This window comes from Chamaea fasciata, unplaced genomic scaffold (assembly GCF_029207755.1).
Source record: "Chamaea fasciata isolate MVZ Bird 193981 ecotype frontalis unplaced genomic scaffold, bChaFas1.0.hap1 SCAF_229, whole genome shotgun sequence".
Lineage (NCBI taxonomy): Eukaryota > Metazoa > Chordata > Aves > Passeriformes > Sylviidae > Chamaea > Chamaea fasciata.
This window is the reverse complement of record NW_027094314.1, coordinates 10001-23045: the sequence shown is the minus strand read 5'-3', so window position 1 is coordinate 23045 and position 13045 is coordinate 10001. Positions and strand designations below refer to the sequence as shown.

The 13045-nt window shown below is 51.4% G+C and overlaps 3 long non-coding RNA genes across 3 annotated transcripts; all 3 read left to right on the top strand.

Moving 5' to 3' along the window:
• Positions 1 to 1970: 1970 nt before the first annotated feature.
• LOC136304956 (uncharacterized) lies at positions 1971 to 3551 on the top strand. The gene is made up of 9 exons (XR_010724911.1): positions 1971 to 2031; positions 2110 to 2151; positions 2251 to 2295; positions 2390 to 2431; positions 2527 to 2575; positions 2666 to 2707; positions 2798 to 2932; positions 3042 to 3121; positions 3199 to 3551. It is a non-coding gene; the product is annotated as an uncharacterized lncRNA (long non-coding RNA).
• Positions 3552 to 4464: 913 nt separating this feature from the next.
• On the top strand, positions 4465 to 6316 carry LOC136304953 (uncharacterized). Its single transcript, XR_010724907.1, has 6 exons — positions 4465 to 4513; positions 4608 to 4649; positions 4738 to 4874; positions 4974 to 5053; positions 5131 to 6193; positions 6272 to 6316. It is a non-coding gene; the product is annotated as an uncharacterized lncRNA (long non-coding RNA).
• A 534-nt stretch (positions 6317 to 6850) lies between these two features.
• LOC136304954 (uncharacterized) lies at positions 6851 to 7689 on the top strand. Its single transcript, XR_010724908.1, has 3 exons — positions 6851 to 6881; positions 6967 to 7007; positions 7092 to 7689. It is a non-coding gene; the product is annotated as an uncharacterized lncRNA (long non-coding RNA).
• Positions 7690 to 13045: the final 5356 nt, after the last annotated feature.

Sequence of the window (13045 nt, the reverse complement as noted above, 5' to 3'; positions counted from 1 at the left end):
ACCCCGTGGGAGTTGCCTCCTCCCTTTTCCCGGGCATTCTGGGAACGAGGCGCGGGCCCAATCAGGGGTATATTAACCCCAGCTTTTGCCAAGGGGCTTCATTCCCTCCTGGGAATCAGCCAGGGTAAGAGCTCTCCTCTCATTTCAGCGAAGAGGCTCTATTAGCTTATTTTTGTTAGGTGTTTTTGGGCACCTACAAATAACAGGAGCTTTGAGGACACTACAAAGAAGATGCTATCAAATACAGGGAGTATTTAAGTTCAGGGGTTTTGTTTGCACCTTCAGGGGAGGAAAGGCGCTTTTGTAATTTCTGGGTTTGTTCTCATTTTCTTTTAGGAGGAGCACTACTCCTGAAGTTATAGGTCACATCCAGCACGATCTTCCAGATTCTTTCAGAAGATTTGTCACCTCAAAAGGGCTACTGTACACGTCAGAGGCAACGACCGAGATCCAGGCTTCCGATCGGTAAGGCGAGGACCACGTTCAGGGTACCCGGTTGAGAGTTAGCAGGTTTTGAAGGCAGCAAAATGAGGAACGACCTGTATTTGAGGGCCTCCCCCAAGGCTTTTTTGCAAGTAATAGCAGCTGCATTTATGCGTCTTATAGCACAGAAGAGCACCTAAGATACGTAAATGTGAGCACCTAAGTTTTGCTCACAGACCTGCCCTACAGTTTTGCCCCCTGCTAACTCAGGTACCGGACATTGTAACAGCCCTAGGCTTAGATGCGGGACGAAGCCACAGACTCGAGGACCCGGGCACGCTTAGGCGAGGGCGAGCGGCCGCCCCCTCGGGATTCGGCGCACGTGCCGCTAAATTCGCGCATCGATTTTAATTTTTCTTTTTCTTAGCTAAGAGGCTAATCGGCGATCGGAGGGCCTTCTGAGACAGACTTATTTCCAGTCCAACGTGGATTCACCTTACCGGTCATCTCAAAGATAAGTCAGGGGCCACGGCCTCGAGATAGGACGACAGGGGTGTCAGAAATTTATGGGTCCGGTTTAACAGCTACCAGAGGGGACAGGGGTGTCCCTTAAGGGGCCACTTAGGACAGCCGAAGGGAACGGCTATACTTCAATAGTAACTACGGGGCACGCAAGGCAGAACGGTCCCCGTCCGCATCGTGCGGTCCGGCGCGCAGCGTCGTCCAGCCCCACTCAGCGATCCCGTTAGCTGTCAAGGGGAAGCATTAATTTTGATCCCAATGCTGTGGTGCAGGGCAGTCCAGTCCCGGTGCATGTCCTGTCAGTTGTCTGTTGTGCACTCTGTGTCTTTTGAGTGTCTTCAATTTCATGTCATTTTCTGTGGCTTTTCAAGGGGCCATCAAAATCCCGGCATCATTTTTAGCATCTCCGGTCCCTCAGTTCCTCGGCCAGGCGCCGATACCATCAAACCATCGACTCGGGAGCTCAGGCCAGCATGGGAATCGCATTTATTTTCAGAAGCATCCAGTTTACTGTCTTTTCAGGTCTTGTTCTGAGCTGTACTGACAGCCAAGCACCACCACGATCCATTCCGGTGGATTAGGACTTGTAAGGATGCAAAGCTAGGGAGAGGATTCTGACCGGAGCATTCTCGAGCGTCCATCTTTGCAGTTCTTGGGATAAGTCATCCCCTTAGTGTCTTTTTTCCTGCAGGTTTCTCTGAGCCCGGTCAGCTCTCCATCCGTCTTACCTCGATCATCTCCTCCCGAGTTCTCTCGGTCCTCAGGGTCATTCCTCTCTTCGAGATTTTTTCTTTCCCTGTCGTGTCTCCTCGTTTGTTGCGTCTTGCGTCACGGGTGTGGGTGTGTATTTGGCCCAGCGCTGCTCTGCCCTGCCCTGTAGCACAGCTGGGTGTAGGGGTAATAGGACAAATTTGAAGTGCGGGGTCTATTGGCTTCTAGGTTCTATCTGTAGATTGACACAAGATGCCTGGTGCTGTCAAGTTATCCTTCCGCCCTTTGACTTTTGTCCTAACTTTCTTTCAGATGCAGACTGATTAAACCTGTGGCAGAGCAACCCCTATCGGTGGAGTCGGTTCTCCCGAGAAGGTCAGTCTGAGTCGGTCTTTGCAGGGGAGGTGTAAATGGTGCCTCTGTTACAGCCCTGACCTTTGTCTTTGTTTTTAGGAGCTAATGCAGGATATTGGCAGTCCAGAAGAAGCGGGCAAGGTGAGCATGGACCGGTGAACAGAAGCAGTTGTTATTTCTCCGGTGTCAATTTCTTGTGCAACTGTAACCATTCACTGTTGGGTTTTTTTTTTTTTTCAGGTGGTCTGGTTTTGAGATGTCCTGTTTGTGGATTCCAGCGGCCAGGTAGGTGTCAGCTTACGTCAGTTGCAGTTTGTCTTTGCAGGGCCAGTGTAATTGGTGCCCTTGTTACTGCCTGTTTCTTTGTCTCTATTTTTAGGAGGTAAAGCAGGATGTTGGCGGTGAAGGTGAAGCGTGCAAGGTGAGCATTGATCTGCGGACAGAACCGGTTGCTGTTGCTCAGGTCTCAGTTTCTGGTGAAAATCTAATATCTGCTGTTTGTTTTCTTATTTTTAGGTGGCCCGCTTGTGAAATGTCCCGGTCGTGGATACCAGCAGCCAAGAGGGTATGTGCTTAAGTCAGTCCCAGTTTGCCTTTGCCGGGGCAGTGTAAATGATGACTGTGTTACAGCGTTGTTTTTTGTCTTTTTTTTTAGGAGGTAAAGAGGGATATTGGCAGTCCAGGTGAAGCGGCCCAGGTGAGCATTGTCCGGTGGATGGAAGCAGCTGTTATCACTCAGGTCTCAATATCTGGTGCAACTCTAAGGTTGTATTTTTGTCTGTTTTAGGCAGTCTGCTGTCATTATGCTGAAGTCCCTTCTCCAATGAGGTGATGGACCGGGTCCCTCTCTTTGGAGCCCTTCAGAAGCATTACAGGACTGTGTGATCAAGCCTCGATTTCTCCGTTTGAAGCTGCTTTCCAGGTAGTCTTTTTGATAACGGCTGAGGAGTCGGGGAGGCAGGGAGGAGAGGAGGAGCGAGCGTCCTCTCAAGTATCAGCAATGTCAAATCCCTTGTCTGCTCTTAATCCAGACCTACCCCCTGACGATGCCATCACCCTCCAAGCACGGCCGAGGCAGCGGGCCCGAGCACCCAGGCGTTCTCAAGAGGCGGTGGGTAGCAGAATTGTTCGGTTTTGGGCGATGCGGTGCTAAGACCACACAGTGATGTTTGCTTTTCTTTATTGCAGCTGACTAAGAGAGAGCAACCTGGTGTTAGCAGGAATTTCCCTGAGGGAGAGGCGGCCTTCCTTTTCACCTGCCAGGATTCTGCATCTCCAGATGTCTGAGAGATAAGTGGAGGGCTCCGAGCCACGGAGGGGACGAAAGCGGGGGGCCGGGTCGGCTTTCCACCGGGCGGGGGTTTGGAGACGGGGCCATCCAAGAAGCGGCCCCTTAGGCTTCCTACAGGGAAAGTCTCCCTTTTGATCTCTCCACTGAGGTGTGCAGGGCAGAGCAGTCCCGGTGCTTGTCGTGTCCCTCGTTTGTTGCGCACTCTTTGTTTCATGTCTTTTGCCTTAGCCCTTCAAGGGGCCTACCAAAAACCCTGGTATCCCTCTTAGCCTCTTAGGACTCTCAGTTCCTCGGCCAGGTGCCAATGCCCTCGGACCATCGACTCGGGAGCTCGGGCAGGCATGGGCATCGTATCTCTCTTCAGAAGCATCCAGTCCAATGTCTTTCCAGGTCTTGTTCTGAGCTGTACTGACAGCCGAGCACCACCAGCATCCATTCCGGTGGATTAGGACTTGTAAGAATGCATAGCTAGGTAGCAGAGTGTGACCGGAGCATTCTCGAGTGTTCATCTTTGCGGTTCTTGGGATAAGTCATCCCCTTAGCATCTTTTTTCCTGCAGGTTTCTCTGAGCCCGGTCAGCTCTCCTTTCAGCTTACCTCGGTCATCTGCTCCCGAGTTCTCTCGGTCCTCAGGGTCATTCCTCTCATCGAGAGTTTTCTTTCCCTGTCGCGTCCCTTTGTTTGTTGCGTCTTGTGTCACGGGTGTGGGTGTGTATTTGGCCCGGAGCTGCTCTGCCCTGCAGCACAGCTGGGTGTAGGGGTAATAGGACAAATTTGAAATGCAGGGTGCATTGGCTTCTAGGTGGGATCTGTAGATTGACCCAAGATGTGTGGAGCTGTCAAGTTATCCTGCAGCCCTTTGACTCTTGTCCTAACTTTCTTTCAGATGCAGATGGAATAACCCTGTGGCAGAGCAGCCCCTGTGGGATTCATCGGTTCCCCCGAGAAGGTCAGTCCCTGTCGGTCTTTGCAGGGGAGGTGTAAATGGTGGCTCTGATACAGCCCTGACCTTTGTCTTTGTTTTTAGGAGCTTATGCAGGATATTGGCAGTCCAGGAGAAGCGGGCCAGGTGAGCATTCACTGGTGGACAGCAGCTGTTGTTGTTGCTCCGCTCTCCATTTCTGGCTCAAGTCTAACCATCCACTGTTGATTTTTGTTTTATTTCAGGTGGTCTGCTTGTGAGGTTGTCGTGGCTCAGGCTGGCAGCGGCCAGGTGGGTGTGAGTTTAAGTCAGTCCCAGTTTGGTTTTGCTGGGGAGGTGTACATTGTGAGTATGTTACAGCCTTGTTTTTTGTTTTTATTTTTAGGAGGTAAAGCGGGATCTTGGCAGTCCAGGACCAGCTGCCTAGGTGAGCATTGACTGGTGGATGGAAGTGGCTGTAATCGCTCAGGTCTCAATTTCTGGTGCACCTCTAAGCTTCTATTATTGTGTTTTAGGTGGTCCACTCTTCTTCTGCTGAAGTACCCTCTGCCATGAGATCATGAACTTGGGCACCTTTTTTTGGGAGCCCTTCAGAAGCATTACAGGACTGTGTGATCAAGCCTCAATTTCTCTGTTTGAAGCTGCTTTCCAGGTAGGCTTTGATAACAGCTGAGGAGTTGGGGAGGTAGGGAGGAGAGAGGGTCCTGTCAAGTTTCAGCACTGTCAAATCCCCTGTGTGTTCTTAATCCAGGCCTACCCCAGGACGATGGCATGACTCTCCAAGCACGGCCGAGGCAGCGGGCTTGAGGGCCTGGGCGTTCTCAAGAGATGGTGAGTAGCAGAATTGTTGGGGTTTGGGTGCTGTGCTGCTAAGATCACACAGTGATGTTTGCTTTTCTTTATTGCAGCTGATTAAGAGTGAGCAGCCTGGTGTTAGCAGGAATTTCCCTGAGGGAGAGCCAGCCTTCCTTTTCACCTGCCTGGACTCTGCATCTCCAGATGTCTGAGAGATAAGTGGAGGGCTCCGAGCCACGGAGGGGACGAAAGTGGGGGGCCGGGTCGGCTTTCAACCGGGAGTGGTTTTTGAGTTGGGTTTGGAGCTGGGGTTGTCCAGGAAGCGGCCCCTTAGGCTTCCTACAGGGAAAGTCTCCCTTTTGATCTCTCCACTGAGGTGTGCAGGGCAGAGCAGTCCCGGTGCTTGTCGTGTCCCTCGTTTGTTGCGCACTCTTTGTTTCATGTCTTTTGCCTTAGCCCTTCAAGGGGCCTACCAAAAACCCTGGCATCCCTCTTAGCCTCTTAGGACTCTCAGTTCCTCGGCCAGGTGCCGATGCCCTCGGACCATCGACTCGGGAGCTCGGGCAGGCATGGGCATCGTATCTCTCTTCAGAAGCATCCAGTCCAATGTCTTTCCAGGTCTTGTTCTGAGCTGTACTGACAGCCGAGCACCACCAGCATCCATTCCGGTGGATTAGGACTTGTAAGAATGCATAGCTAGGTAGCAGAGTGTGACCGGAGCATTCTCGAGTGTTCATCTTTGCGGTTCTTGGGATAAGTCATCCCCTTAGCATCTTTTTTCCTGCAGGTTTCTCTGAGCCCGGTCAGCTCTCCTTTCAGCTTACCTCGGTCATCTGCTCCCGAGTTCTCTCGGTCCTCAGGGTCATTCCTCTCATCGAGAGTTTTCTTTCCCTGTCGCGTCCCTTTGTTTGTTGCGTCTTGTGTCACGGGTGTGGGTGTGTATTTGGCCCGGAGCTGCTCTGCCCTGCAGCACAGCTGGGTGTAGGGGTAATAGGACAAATTTGAAATGCAGGGTGCATTGGCTTCTAGGTGGGATCTGTAGATTGACCCAAGATGTGTGGAGCTGTCAAGTTATCCTGCAGCCCTTTGACTCTTGTCCTAACTTTCTTTCAGATGCAGATGGAATAACCCTGTGGCAGAGCAGCCCCTATGGGTGGCGTCGGTTCCCCCGAGAAGGTCAGTCCCTGTCGGTCTTTGCAGGGGAGGTGTAAATGGTGGCTCTGATACAGCCCTGACCTTTGTCTTTGTTTTTAGGAGCTTATGCAGGATATTGGCAGTCCAGGAGAAGCGGGCCAGGTGAGCATTCACTGGTGGACAGCAGCTGTTGTTGTTGCTCCGCTCTCCATTTCTGGCTCAAGTCTAACCATCCACTGTTGATTTTTGTTTTATTTCAGGTGGTCTGCTTGTGAGGTTGTCGTGGCTCAGGCTGGCAGCGGCCAGGTGGGTGTGAGTTTAAGTCAGTCCCAGTTTGGTTTTGCCAGGGGGATGTACATTGTGACTCTGCTACAGCCTTGTTTTTTGTTTTTATTTTTAGGAGGTAAAGCGGGATCTTGGCAGTCCAGGACCAGCTGCCTAGGTGAGCATTGACTGGTGGATGGAAGCTGCTGTCATTGCTCAGGTCTCAATTTCTGGTGTAACTCTAACATCCACTGTTTAATTTACTTTCATTTTAGGTGGTCCACTTGCAAGATTTCCTGGTCCTGGATGCCAGTGGCTTGGTGGGTATCAGCTTGAGCTTTATGTATTACTGAGTTCTGTTAGATTGTGGCGGTTGTGTTTTCTCAGTGACTCAGCCTGCTGTTTTCTTTGTGTCTTTGCAGGTGCTGCTACTGTCCTACACATGCCAAGGATTAGGGGCAAGCGGGTAAGTTGGCTTTTAGGCATTAGGGGTGATCCATAGGCATGGGGTGTGTAGCAGCATGCTAAATGTGTACCTTTTCCTTTTGCAGGTACCCTCTGGGTAGACTGTGGAGCCAAATCAGTATCTGAGGTGAGTTGGGGCAGAGGTGCTTGGAAAGCCTGGGGATTAGTTTCCTGTCACACAATTTTCACAGTTTGTACTTTGTTGTCTTAGGTATTGAAAGGAGGTGCGGAGCCTAAGTTTGGATACGGCAGCGCCGAAGTCCTCGGAGGATGGATTTTGTCCGCTCGTCTTCCAAAAGATAAGTGTTGGGGCTTGTGTTTGGGTGCAGGGGAAAGAACTTTGGAAGTGGGAGGCAATTTCACATTAGCTTAGAAGAGAGGGCCCTAGTGGGATGGGTCCCTCTGAAGTAACGGGAGAGGGTTTCCCCTCGGTCTCGCCGGAGCATTTGCCGGGCAGGGCAGTTCAGCATTCTAGCGTGTTTTGCGTCGTCAGCAGTCTTTGAGTCTCGGCGGCCTAGCGGACGTTTTCACCCGACGAGGTCGCCTTTCGTCCGGAGGCATCGCCACGGTCACCCGGCAGTCATCGCTTTCTTCACTCGGCTTCCCGAGCTTCTGGAGCGTCCTCTTAACAGCTTAGGCACTTAGTCTAGTGAGCAGTTTTGTTTGTATTGACTTGGAACTGACTGTGTTTGTTTTGTATTGCAAGTGACTATGTTTGTTTTGTATTGCAAGTGACTATGTTTGTTTTGTATTGCCAGTGACTCTGTTTGTTTTGTATTGCCAGTGACTCTGTATTGTATTGCATTGCCAGTGACTCTGTTTGTTTTGTATTGCCAGTGACTCTGTATTGTATTGCATTGCCAGTGACTCTGTATTGTATTGCATTGCCAGTGACTCTGTTTGTATTGCATTGCCAGTGACTCTGTTTGTATTGTATTGCCTGTGACTCTGTTTGTATTGTATTGCCTGTGACTCTGTTTGTATTGCACTGCCTGTGACTCTGTTTGTATTGCAAGTGACTCTGTTTGTATTGTATTGCAAGTGACTCTGTTTGTATTGTATTGCAAGTGACTCTGTTTGTATTGTATTGCAAGTGACTCTGTATTGTATTGCATTGCCAGTGACTCTGTATTGTATTGCATTGCCAGTGACTCTGTATTGTATTGCATTGCCAGTGACTCTGTATTGTATTGCAAGTGACTGTGTTTGTATTGTATTGCAAGTGACTCTGTATTGTATTGTATTGCAAGTGACTCTGTATTGTATTGTATTGCAAGTGACTCTGTATTGTATTGTATTGCAAGTGACTCTGTTTGTATTGCACTGCCAGTGACTCTGTTTGTATTGTAAGTGACTCTGTTTGTATTGCACTGCCAGTGACTCTGTTTGTATTGTAAGTGACTCTGCATTGCACTGCCAGTGACTCTGCGTTGCAAGTGACTGTTTGTATTGCACTCAAAGTCACTGTGCTTGTATTGCACTGAAAGTCACTGTCCTTGTATTGCACTCAAAGTCACTGTGCTTGTATTGTATTGAAAGTGACTGTGTTTGTATTGCACTCTAAGTCATGATGTTGCTGTATCCTACTGTATGACTTATGCTTGAGCTGCCCTGCCCTGGCACAGTCACAGTTAGGTAGAAGAGTTGTAGGGCTTTGCAGTTCATCTTTTTTCTGTGGAGTTTTGGGTAGAGAAGGTATGGGCCCTGAGGGGGGATGATGCCTAGCTGTCAGGTAACCACTTGTTGACCACCTGTCATTGTCTTGCAGGTCTCCGGGCAGGATTAGTCTCTCTGTGGTTGCTGATGCTACGGAGTCTCTTGGAATCTACTGGGTAAGCTGAAGAGTGACTGTGTATGTCTGAGACTTGTCTGTCTGCTTGGGTTTGCCTGTGCGAGTGTGTGTGCTGACTGGTTCTAACCTTGTGTGTGTGACTTTTGCCTTCCAGGTTTTTCAACACATTTTAAATTTAGAATAAAAAATCCCCAGCCGGGGGGTTTTTTTTTTTTTTCCCCCCGGCTGGGTTTTTTTTTCCTCGGTCCCGGCCGGTCTGCGAGGCGACGTTCATCGCCAAAGTTTGGGTGCTGACGGCCTAGGGACCGGGGTTTTCGTCAGGCAGGCTGATTTTTTCAGGGCTCCCGGGAACCACGTTCCCGAGGAGCGTTGCGAGTGTGTGCTGACTGTAGGGGATTGAGAGGCGAGAGAGGGTGCACGGTGCGCATGCTGAAGGAGGTGTGTGCGGTGGACGATTGTTATGTTTTATGTGTGCTGCTTTTGTTTTGGGTTTCCTGTAACAATAAAACAAGATATAATGAGTGTTTCAGATTTTGAAAAATGGTTCTATTGTGTTAATAGTCATTTGGCTTGTATTGCCTTGTATTGTTCTGTATTGGCATTTGCTGCTGTATTTCAATGTATTGCTCTGTATGTAAATTGTAATTTTATAGGTGTGCCTATGGACTGTATCTGTATTTGCATTTGTATCTGTTGTTTCTGTATGTTTACTAAAGTGTAAAGAAACCCATTCATGCAATAAAAGCTGAATATACCCTAATAAAGATGCCCCCCTGCCCCCCCAATAAAGATACCCCGTGCCCCCCTCTCCCCCATTTGGCTCCTGTGTTTATTTGGTGTCAGAGTCATTTATTCTATTTCCTACCTCAAGGTAAGTCTATTTTCCTCTCTACACCTTCATGCTATTTCCTTTTCTGTCTAATTCTGCTTCTTTCTCTCTTAACTCTTAATTTTTCTCTGTTATTCTATTTCTAGATGTTTTTCTGTTTCTCTTTCTCTTTAACTCTCTTTTTCTGTCTGTTTTGCTTTCAGTCTGTTTCAGTCTGTCTTTTGCTTTCACTCTAACTGTTTCACTCTTTCTCTCTCATGCTGTTTCTCTGTTTTTCTCTTTTGATTTCTATTTTTCTCTAACCCTGTTTCTCTGTATGTCTTTGTGTCTATTTCACTCTCTATTTCACTTCCTTTCTATTTCTCTCTATTTCTCTCTGGCTCTGTCTATTTCTCTCTCTTTGTCTGTTTCTCTGTGTTTTTCTCTGTTTCTTTCTATTTCTCTGTCTTTGTCTATTTCTCTATTTCTCTCTGTCTTTGTCTTTTTCTGTCTTAGACAAAGACAGAGAGAAATAGACAATTTCTCTCTTTGTGTTTTTCTCTTTCTCTATTTCTCTCTGTTTCTGTCATTTTCTCTCCATCTCTATTTCTCTCTGTCTTTGTCTTTTTGTCTGTCTGTATTTCTCTCTTTGTCTATTTCTCTCTGTCTCTGTCATTTTCTCTCTGTCTCTATTTCTCTGTCTTTGTCTATTTCTCTCTGTCTCTATTTCTCTCTGTCTCTGTCATTTTCTCTGTCTCTATTTCTCTCTGTCTCTGTCATTTTCTCTCTGTCTCTATTTCTCTGTCTTTGTCTATTTCTCTGTCTCTGTCTCTGTCTCTATTTCTCTGTCTTTGTCTATTTCTCTCTGTCTCTGTCATTTTCTCTGTCTCTATTTCTCTGTCTTTGTCTATTTTTCTCTGTCTCTATTTCTCTGTCTCTATTTCTCTGTCTTTGTCTATTTCTCTCTGTCTCTATTTCTCTCTGTCTCTGTCATTTTCTCTCTGTCTCTATTTCTCTCTGTCTTTGTCTATTTCTCTCTGTCTCTATTTCTCTGTCTTTGTCTATTTCTCTCTGTCTCTGTCTCTATTTCTCTGTCTTTGTCTATTTCTCTCTGTCTCTGTCTCTATTTCTCTGTCTTTGTCTATTTCTCTCTGTCTCTGTCTCTATTTCTCTCTGTCTTTGTCTTTTTCTCTCTCTGTCTTTGTCTATTTGTCTCTGTCTCTATTTCTCTCTGTCTCTATTTCTCTCTGTCTCTATTTCTCTCTGTCTCTATTTCTGTTTCTCTCTCTGTCTTTTTCTCTCTGTCTTTGTCTTTTTCTCTCTGTCTTTGTCTTTTTCTCTCTCTGTCTTTGTCTTTTTCTCTCTCTGTCTTTGTCTTTTTCTCTCTCTGTCTTTGTCTTTTTCTCTCTCTGTCTTTTTCTCTCTTTTCCTTTCTCTCTGGTGCAGCAGTAGGGCTTTTCAGGCGGCCAGGGAATAAATATTAAAAAAAACTTTAAATTTAAAATAAAAATATTTACTCCCTGGCCGCCTGAAAACCCCTACTGCTGCACCAGATCTATTATTTTTATTCTTTTTATTTATATACTATATATAGTATATAGGGTGTATATACATCCCATATACTATATAGCCCCCCAATTAGTACTCCAGATGGGAGTAGCAACCAATAATTATTAATCACCACTACAGTCTACTCCCATCTGGAGTACTAATTACCCCCCAATTAACCCCTAATTATGCACATGACGTCACTAATTATGCAAATGAGCTAATTAGCATAATTTTTTCGGCGCGCGCGCGCACACACATCCACCGATTTTGATTGACAGCCACACACCCCCCCAGGGTTGATTGACAGCTAGCCCACCAGCCCCGCCCCCTCGTCGCCGACGTCACCACTCGCCGACGTCACCACTGCCCCCGCCCCCTCGTCGCCGACGTCACCACTGCCCCCGCCCCCTCGTCGTCGACGTCACCACTGCCCCCGCCCCCTCGTCGTCGACGTCACCACTGCCCCCGCCCCCTCGTCGCCGACGTCACCACTGCCCCCGCCCCCTCGTCGCCGACGTCACCACTGCCCCCGCCCCCTCGTCGTCGACGTCACCACTGCCCCCGCCCCCTCGTCGTCGACGTCACCACTGCCCCCGCCCCCTCGTCGTCGACGTCACCACTGCCCCCGCCCCCTCGTCGTCGACGTCACCACTGCCCCCGCCCCCTCGTCGTCGACGTCACCACTGCCCCCGCCCCCTCGTCGTCGACGTCACCACTGCCCCCGCCCCCTCGTCGTCGACGTCACCACTGCCCCCGCCCCCTCGTCGTCGACGTCACCACTGCCCCCGCCCCCCTCGTCGCCGACGTCACCACTGCCCCCGCCCCCTCGTCGCCGACGTCACCACTGCCCCCGCCCCCTCGTCGTCGACGTCACCACTGCCCCCGCCCCCTCGTCGTCGACGTCACCACTGCCCCCGCCCCCTCGTCGTCGACGTCACCACTGCCCCCGCCCCCTCGTCGTCGACGTCACCACTGCCCCCGCCCCCCTCGTCGTCGACGTCACCACTGCCCCCGCCCCCTCGTCGTCGACGTCACCACTGCCCCCCGCCCCCTCGTCGTCGACGTCACCACTGCCCCCGCCCCCCTCGTCGTCGACGTCACCACTGCCCCCCGCCCCCTCGTCGTCGACGTCACCACTGCCCCCGCCCCCTCGTCGTCGACGTCACCACTGCCCCCCGCCCCCTCGTCGCCGACGTCACCACTGCCCCCGCCCCCCCTCGTCGTCGACGTCACCACTGCCCCCGCCCCCCTCGTCGCCGACGTCACCACTGCCCCCCGCCCCCTCGTCGTCGACGTCACCACTGCCCCCCGCCCCCCTCGTCGCCGACGTCACCACTGCCCCCCGCCCCCTCGTCGTCGACGTCACCACTGCCCCCGCCCCCTCGTCGTCGACGTCACCACTGCCCCCCGCCCCCCTCGTCGCCGACGTCACCACTAGGGGGCTGGCCCCGCCAGGGGCCAGCCCCCCCCCCCATACCCCCGCCCCCCACCGTCCCCGCCCCTGCCACGCCCCCCCCCGCCCACGCCCCCCCCGCCCCGTCACGCCCCCCGCGGGCGCGGGGCCGGCCCCGAAGGGGCCGGCCCCGCGCCCGGTGCCCCGCCCCCGAGCGAGGGGCGTGTCTCCGGGCGGACACCATAAAAGTCCAGCCCCGCCAGGGGCCGGACCTGCCCCGCCCCATTCCCTCCCCTAACCCTAAAAAGGGGGCAGGGCACAACATGGCGGGGTCTGGGCCCCGCCAGGGGCCAGACCCCAGCCCACCCCGTCATCAGGGGCTGCGCTCCCCCCATTGGGTGGGGCTGGCCCAGCCCCGCCAGCGGCTGGGCCAGCCCCACCCCCTAGGCCCAGCCCAGTTAAGGGGGCAGGGCCTGCACAACACATAAGCCCCACCCCAGGGGCCCGACGACCTGCCACACCCTATTCCCTGCCCTAACCCTAAAGGGGCACACCTGGCAGCCTTGGGGGGGTCCAGCCCCGCCAGGGGCTGGACCCCACCCCCCCGCAACCCATTCTGCA